Source organism: Xiphias gladius, chromosome 1 (assembly GCF_016859285.1).
Source record: "Xiphias gladius isolate SHS-SW01 ecotype Sanya breed wild chromosome 1, ASM1685928v1, whole genome shotgun sequence".
NCBI lineage: Eukaryota > Metazoa > Chordata > Actinopteri > Istiophoriformes > Xiphiidae > Xiphias > Xiphias gladius.
This window is the reverse complement of record NC_053400.1, coordinates 2,421,875-2,430,434: the sequence shown is the minus strand read 5'-3', so window position 1 is coordinate 2,430,434 and position 8,560 is coordinate 2,421,875. Positions and strand designations below refer to the sequence as shown.

The following is an 8,560-nucleotide window of genomic DNA, read 5'->3' as shown; positions in this document are numbered from 1 at the left end:
AAACTGAAGGGGTCTGATATACTTTCTGAATGCACATTCAGTGGTATGAAAAAGTGTGGGCACCCTTGGTCAAAATTTCTGTTACTGTGAATAGTTAAGTGAGTAGAAGGTGAACTGATCTCCAAATGGCATAAAGTTAAAGGCAAAACATTCTTTTCAACATTTTAAGCAAGATTAGTGTATTATTTTTGAGTGGCAGCACCACTCTTTTACCAAGGCGTCAGACCTCTATTAGCTCGTTGTTCAGCGTCACAAGTTTGCAATGGAACATCTAAACAAACCTGATTCATTTTGGAAACAAATCCTGTGGAATAATGAAGTTAAAATTAAACTTTTGGCCACCATGAGCAAAAGGTATATTTGGAGGAAAAGGGGTTCAGTATTTCATGAAAAGAAAACCTCTCCAACTATTAAGAAGGGGGGTGGCTCAATCATGCTTTGGGCTCATGTTGCAACCAGTGGCATGTGGAACATTTCACTGGTGAAGAGAGGAATGGGTTCAATTAAATACCAGCAATAAATATATATGTATATACAGTATATATATATATATATATACAATATATATACATATGTATATATGTTGTACTACTAGGCAGGGACTCAAAAGCACGACTTTGGCAAAAGGCTGTGAATGTCTCAGAATGTTTTTAACTGAAACAATGCTCGGTACATAGGCAGGCAGTCAGGAACAGGAAAACAACAACCAAAGGGCTAGGCAAAGCCAAGGTCCAAAAGACAGACACTAAGTCACACGGAGAGAAAAAACCCTAGGAAGAATGCTGGTTTGCTTGTTACTGGGAACGAAGATGAACTGGCACAGAGGGAAGGGAGCGCAGAGACTAAATACACCACAAGTGGGGAGACAATGAGCTAAATCGGACATTACAATGGCTCAATTGGACATTACACAGACTTTGTACTAGGGAGCTGGCAGGGTGAAGTTTAATTTCTGGTCCAACTAATTCGTATATTGGCGTTCACACACACAACTCCTGCAGGTCATGTCAGACATAATAAGTTCAGGTTTGCATTTCATGTGTGAAAGAAGCTTTAGTCTTTGGAGGGTGAAGCAACACTCCACTGCTTTTTCATAATGTATTTTGTGTTTCAGTACAGCTGGTAACAATACAGTTTGTAACTGACACCTTTCTATTTCAGTTGTCTGACAATCATGCCATATTTTATACTCATGCATTATCTCAATACATAAATATGAAATAACATCTGTATTATGTGATTGGCTACATCAACATACACCGTGAGGGATAGAATGGATTCCTCATATGCTGGTTGTTCCTTGTTTATGCCGTAGAAACCCACTGTGCCTGAGAAAGTTAACATTCATACAGCAAGTCAGAATTTTCAACAGGCTTTATTTTCCACATTTACACTTTGAGGAAGTTGCAGCAGGATTATGTCTGTGATTATTAAAAACTAAAATAATAAAAACTTTAAGGATCCCCACAGGGAAATTGTTTTTTTAGAACTCCACAACGTGTAGCTAGGAAAGAGGTACTTCCTCTTTCCTAGCTCCTAGCTACACATATAAGTACAAAAGTAAAAACTACTGTTAAAAAAAGTTATAATGATACTTAAGTGAATTGAAAATGTACAACTGCAAATATGTGAGGTAAACATTATACAACAATTATACATACCTGCATGCAGCAGGTCCAGGGTCCTGTCACCTCTGGAAATGCAGTCCACAAAATTAGTGAAAGTGGGAGTAAGGATCTTGTCCACTGTCACGAGATTGAACTCCCCGGAAATCATGAAAAGAGCACTGGGGTGCAGAGTCTGGAGTCTCGCAACCCAGATGGCGTGTGAGAACTCCCTGGGTATGTAGTATGGATGTCTCTTTTCTTTCCGCTCTCAGAGTTATTTCTAACTGTCCACACTGTCTGAAAGCTGTCAATGGTAGCGATGGGATGCAGAGTATCTTCCTGCAGCCATTCTCTGTGAAACACATAGCTCTACTTTCAGGGAAGTCCCTCCGATTCCTCACTAGGGCTGTTAGCTTGTATCCTCCTGATTTTTGCGGAGATGTCCATTCTTCTGGTTACCTGCCAGCCAGCTTCAGCACTCTCAGCTGGTCCCTAATGACCGTGAAGTTGCTTTGCAATGGTAGTGTAGCTGAGTCACAGCACTGAAAAAATAGAAAGAAAGAAGTAATTCCACATTGAAAAACCAGACGAGAACTCCCTCTACTAGCATGTTTACAGAGGGCACAGCTTAAGTAAGTTACCAGTAAAAATTTAAACAAACCCTGGTTTGACTGGGACCTTCCTGTGTGGAGTTTGCATATTCTCCCCGTGCCTGCGTGGGTTTCCTCTGGGTGCTCCTGTTTCCTACCACAATCCAAACACATGCAAGTTAGGTTGATTGGCGACTCTAAATTACCCACAGGTGCGAATGTGAGCATGAATGGTTGTTTGTCTCTATATGTCAGTCATGTGATAGACTGGCGATTTGTCCAGGGTGTACCCCACCTCTAGCCCAGTGACAGCTGGGATTGGGTCCAGCCCCACTGCGACCCTCAAAGGATAAGTGCCTGTTGTTAATGCAGTCATCCACAACTGGGCCAGTCTTTCCCAATGCATTACCTGTGGGGTCATTCTTCATGCATGACAGAGGCAACTGCTGACACACAGCGCCCACACATGTACCAATTTAAACCAAGCAGCAGTGGCTGAGAAGTTGTTAAGGGTCATTCTAATGCTTGTTCTTCCAAAAATGCCATATCAGGCAAACAAACGATCTAGCTGATCCCACCTAGAATTATTACCATATCTGTGTATTTCAGCTTATTTCTGGCCCACAACTTGGATCTCACCAAATTTTTCTTGCTGTTGTGAAGAATTCAAATTTTAATTGGAAGTTGTAGTTTTACTGATGTCCATGGGTACATGTCATTTCATATTAATATATAAAATATATAAAAATGTTGAAATACATTAGCTGCTAAATTAGTGTCCTGTCAACAAAGGTGCATAAAGTAATCTTTATATTATTGAACTGGGAAATACTACTGTCTTCAGTGCATTGATTTTGAAGAAGGAGCAAAAACTACAGTACATTAAGTGTTCAGGCCCCTTCACATTTTTGCACATTTTATTGTGTGGAGATTTCATTTTAAATGGATAAAATTGCCATTATTTTTGCCTTCCCAAAACTATTCAGACCCTTTGCTGTGCCTATCCAAATTGTGGTCAGGTGCATCCTGTTTGCTTTAATGTTCCTTGAGATATGTCTGAGATGTGAACTTGATTGGAGTTGACTGGAAAAATTGAATTGACTGGACATAGTTTAGAAAGGGACACACCTGTGTAATCACAATACAATTCAGCCATGAGGTCCAAGGAATTCTCTGTAGACCTCTGTGATAGAATTGTATATATGTGTGTACATATGTGAATATATATATGTGTGTGTGTGTGTGTATATATATATATATATATATATATATATATATATATATATATATATGGGTGTATATATGTGTCTGTATATATATATGTGTGTATATATATATATGTGTGTGTATGTATATATATATGTGTCTCCCTCTCTACCTCTGGTAGAGGACCCAAGCTTGAGGAAGACACAGCTCAAGCTTGGGTCCTCTACCAGAGGCCTGGGAGTTTGAGGGTTCTGCACAATATCTTAGCTGTTCCTAGGACTGCGCTCTTCTCGACCGAGACCTCAAATGTTATACCCGGAATCTGCTGCAGCCATTCTCTCAATTTGTGGGTCACAGCCCCCAGTGCTCAAATTACCACTGGCACCACTGTTGCCTTTACTCCCCACAGCTTTTCTAGCTCCTCTTTCAGCCCTTGGTATTTTTCGATCTTCCCTTGTTCCTTCTTCTTGATGTTGCTGTCGCTTGGGATCGCTACGTCTATCACTACTGCCTTCTTCTGTTGTTTGTCGATCAACACGATGGTTAGCCATCACCAGTTTGTCAGTCTGGATCTGGAAGTCCCACAGGATCTTCGCTTGGTCATTCTCAACCACCTTAGGAGGTGTCTTCCATTGTGACCTTGGGACCTCCAACCCATAATCAGTGCAGATGTTCCTGTACACTATACCAGCCACTTGGTTATGGTGTTCCATGTACGCTGTTCCTGCCTGCATCTTACACCCTGCTACTATGTGCACAGGTGCACAGCCTGCACCTGGGGTCCTGTCTGGTGTGGTAGATCCCCGCCTCTATTGATCTTGTACTGAGTGCCTGTTCTTGTGCTGCCATGATTAGTGCTTCTGTGCTGTACTTCAGTCCAGCCTTTTAAAGCCACTGGTAGGAATTTTTGATATCAGCCACTTCTTCTATCTGTCGGTGGTACAGGCCGTGTAGGGGCTTGTCCCTCCATGATGGTTCCTCCTCCTCCTCTGCATCATCAGGTTTCTGCTGCCTGAGGTATTCACTTAGCAGTTCATCTTTGGAGGCCATCTTCCTGATGTGATTCTGGATGTTGGTTGTTTCGTCCTGGACAGTGGCTCTGATGCTCACCAGTCCTGGGCCTCCTTCGTTCCACTTAGTATACAGTCTCAGGGTGCTGGACGTGGGGTGAAACCCTCCATGCATTGTGAGTATCTTTTCTTGCCTCTATCTCCTTCTTTGGCAAGCTTATTAAACCAGCGGGTTATCTGATGACTGGCAGGGCGTATGTGTTGATGGCCCGTATCTTTTTCTTCCCATTCAGCCGACTTTTCAGGACCTGCCTTACTCTGTGGAGGTATTTAGCTGTGGCTGACTTCCTTGCGGCCTCCTCAAGGTTCCCATTTGCCTGCGGGTCCCAAGGTATTTGTAGCTGTCCTGAACATCTGCAATGCTGCCTTCTGGTAGTTTAACCCCCTCCGTTCTGGTCATCTTCCCTCTCTTCGATACCATCCGACCAAACTTATCTAGTCCAAATGACATTCCGATTGCTGTAGATCCTGGTGAGGTGGATCAATGAGTCGATGTCTCACTCATTCCTGGCATACAGCTTGATGTCATCCATGTAGAGGAGGTGACTGATGGTTGTTCCGCTTCGGAACCAGTACTGGTAGCCACTCTTTTAGGTGATCTGGCTGAGGGGGTTCAGGCCTATGCCAAACTACAGCGGGGATACTGCATCACCTTGGTATATGCCGCACTCGATGGTAACTTGTGCAATTGGCTTTGAGTTGGCCTCCAGAGTTGTTTTCCAAAAGCCCATTGAGTTCTTGATGAAGGCTCTTAGTGTCCTGCTGATGTAGTACATTTACAAGCATTCCAGTATCCATGTGTGTGGCAATGAGTCATAGGCTTTCTTGTAGTCAATCCAGGTGGTGCATAGGTTGGTCTGCCTGGTCTTGCAGTCTTGGGTGACTGCTCTATAGACCAGTAGCTGGCGCTTAGCACCCCAGGTATTACTACCAGTTCCTTTTTGGGCCCTGCTCATGTTTTGGGCCATGTGCTTATTCATCTTAGATGCTATGATGCCTGACAGGAGCTTCAATGTTGTACAGAGGCAGGTTATTGGCCGGTAGTTAGATGGAATCGTACCCTTCTGGGGGTCTTTCATGATCAGGACTGTCTGCCCTCGGATTAACCACTCTGGGTGCTTCCCATCCATCAACAGCTGGTTCATTTGTGCTGCCAGGCGTTCATGGAGTGCAGTCAGTTTCTTTAGCCAGTAGGTGTGGATCATGTCCGGGCCCGGTGCTGTCCAGCTCTTCTTACCTGACACTCGTTCTTGGATGTCTGCCATTGTAATGTTTAATGGCTCTTGTTCTGGGAGATTGCTGTGGTCTCCTCTTAGATCCACTAGCCACTGAACATTGGTGTTATGTGATGCCTCCTTCTCACATATGCTCTTCCAGTATTGCTCAGTCTCAGCCCTGGGAGGATCTGTTCTCGTGTTATTACCTTGCCACTGAGAGTACACTTTGGATGGTTTGGTGGACAACATCCTATTTATTCTCCTGGCTTCTGCTTCTCCTGTGTATCTCCTCAGATGGGTAGCCAGAGCTGTGAGCCTTTGCTTGGCAGTCTCCAGTGCCTCAGGTATAGACAGCTTGTTGTACTTCCTGGGTATCCCTTTTGTCCCCACACCTTACTGGTTTCTGGTTTCTTGTCCCTATCAATAAATACTATAAACAATTTAAAAAATAATTTATTGATAGCTCAATAAAAACAACCTACCTAAGTAAAGAATACAGGAAATAATTTAGTTTTTGTTGATAATGCTATTCTTCAAAGCCATATGAGAAAACACCTTTTTTTAAATACATATATACATATATATATATATATATATGTATGTACATATGCTTGCTGAAGCATCCCCAGAACATCACCAATCCTCCATCAAATTTCACAGTGGTTGGGAGACACTTTGGCTTTTAGGCCTCTCCAGGTCTCCATCTAACCATTAGATGACCAGGTTTTGGGCAAAGCTGAAAATTGGACTCACCAGAGAAGATGACCTTACTCCGGTCCTCTATGGTCTTTTGCAAACCTCAACCAGCTCTTCTTTGCTTCTCATTGGTGAAGGGCTTTCTTCTAATATATGACCATGACGATGAACCTCCCCTAACTTTTTCAGAGTAGTCATTGAAACTCAAACATCAATGTTTCCCTAAGCTTAAGTACTTATCTTAACCCTACCTTTGATATTTCCTTAAACCTAACCTAGTCAATTTTATGCCTAAACCTAACCAACCATTAACCATAGCATTGTCACTTCATTAAATGGGTTAATTTTTCAAAGAGTGATTTGTAATGGTTTTGGAAACCACAGACAAAATGGTGTCTTGCCGACCATCGCGTCAGATCAGAAAACACCACTGTGTTGCTTTAAAGGGCAGTTACAAACAACATATTTTGTCCTTTAATTTGGAGGACTTGTTTTATCGACTGTAGTTAGTTAACATTATTGTCACAAGTAACTGGCTGTTATCCAGTTAACAGGGATCTATAGCCAAGCCAGTATCTGTACTTTGCTACAGATTCTCCATAAGTTAACTTAAGCACCACTCTGTAATGTCACTTTACAATCCAAGTGGATGGTTTGTTTTTGTAGTTCATCTACACCGATTAAATGGCAGTCTTCCTTGTGAAACAATATAGCTGTGCCACATCAGTCAGTAGTCATTATTTCCCAGTTAAACTTTAATTTATATCATACAAAAATGTAAAGCTTATCAACTCAAGCTCGGAATCAGGACTATTAGTAGTAGGAGCAGGAACTTGTAAAAGATAGGTGTCAAAAAATCAGTAAGTTACAGCAATTATTTCAGTGTCAGAAACATTTTATCAATATTTCATATACTATAATCTACTGTTCATCTCCTTCTTTTAATATTGTACCTGCAGGTTGTGATTATTAATTAGGCTTCCAATAAAAACTTCAGATTCTACCTATTCAACCAACAAAAAGTAAAGCTCTCAGATGAGTCTTTGAGTTATTTTTAACTTCAGTTACAAATGTTGAAAGCTGAACCTAAATAGATTTGGTAAGGCTTTGAAAAGATTCAGATTCAATAAGTGGATTTGATACTAGATTCATATTTGATTTATGTGCTATTGAACCCCAACCCTATCAATAACTGCCGGATACTTACTACATACATTGACTGGGCAGTGTAGGCAAAAGATTGATGCATCTCTTTGCCATATTTGGAGGAGCTTTTGGAATAAGCAAGCCATGTTGTCCCAAGTTAATGTTACTAATGGTGGTTACTTAGAGTAGCCTGTAGAAAGGTTTAGGCTAACAGGCCAAAGGAGAGCGGAGTTTAGAGAGCTCATTAAAGGCAGCTAGCAGTGTGGAGGCAATAAAGTTAAGTGGACCGTCTCAGAGCCATAGGGCTGAGGGGTCAAACAATCCGTCATACCTTGAAAAAATTTACACTGTTGGAAAATTTAGGCTCCTAACATCTGGATTCAAAGTTTCTCAACTGGCAGAATGTGGCTTTGACTCAAGCTGCATGCTACTAAATTAAAGCCAGATTTTGGCTTATCACAGCATACCACATTAGAGCACTTTTTACTTTACAGTTCTGAGATTGGAAAGACTGGTTTCTGGTTTTCTTGTCCCTGTCAATAAATACTATAATGAATTAAAAAAAAGAATTTATTGATAGCTCAATATAACAACCTACCTAGTTGTAAAGAATACAGGGAATAATTTCTTTTTTGTTGCTAAAGCTAATCTTCAAAGCCACATGAGAAAACATGCCAATAAGGCATTAGGCTATACATCATACAGTGTATTTTCACAGACCTATTAAAATTGGTGTCTCGATATCTTTTACGTTTACAAATACATACATATGTTCCTATGTGTACATGTAAGTAAAAGTTTACCTACAATACCATGCACCCATTTTACATAAAACAAATCCAAATCTGTGTATCTCACAGGGTCCTCCATCAAATTGAACTTGCTCAGGTGACCTAATAGCAGGTTCCATTTGCTGCAACTTTTAAACTTTGTTAGTCTTTTTCCCCCATGCTTCCAGTGTTTATGCTAAGCTAGGCTAGGCTAGAGCATTTTGTCTAAAACCAGACTTTTGGGTTTCCCTGTCACAA

At 41.3% G+C, this 8,560-nt stretch overlaps 1 long non-coding RNA gene across 1 annotated transcript; it reads right to left on the bottom strand.

The window, feature by feature from the left end:
* Nucleotides 1-882: 882 nt before the first annotated feature.
* Nucleotides 883-2,436, bottom strand: LOC120794064. The gene is made up of 3 exons (XR_005708086.1): nt 2,269-2,436; nt 1,662-2,149; nt 883-1,328 (listed from the first exon to the last, which is right to left on the bottom strand). It is a non-coding gene; the product is annotated as an uncharacterized LOC120794064 (long non-coding RNA).
* Between the last annotated feature and the right edge of the window lie 6,124 nt (nt 2,437-8,560).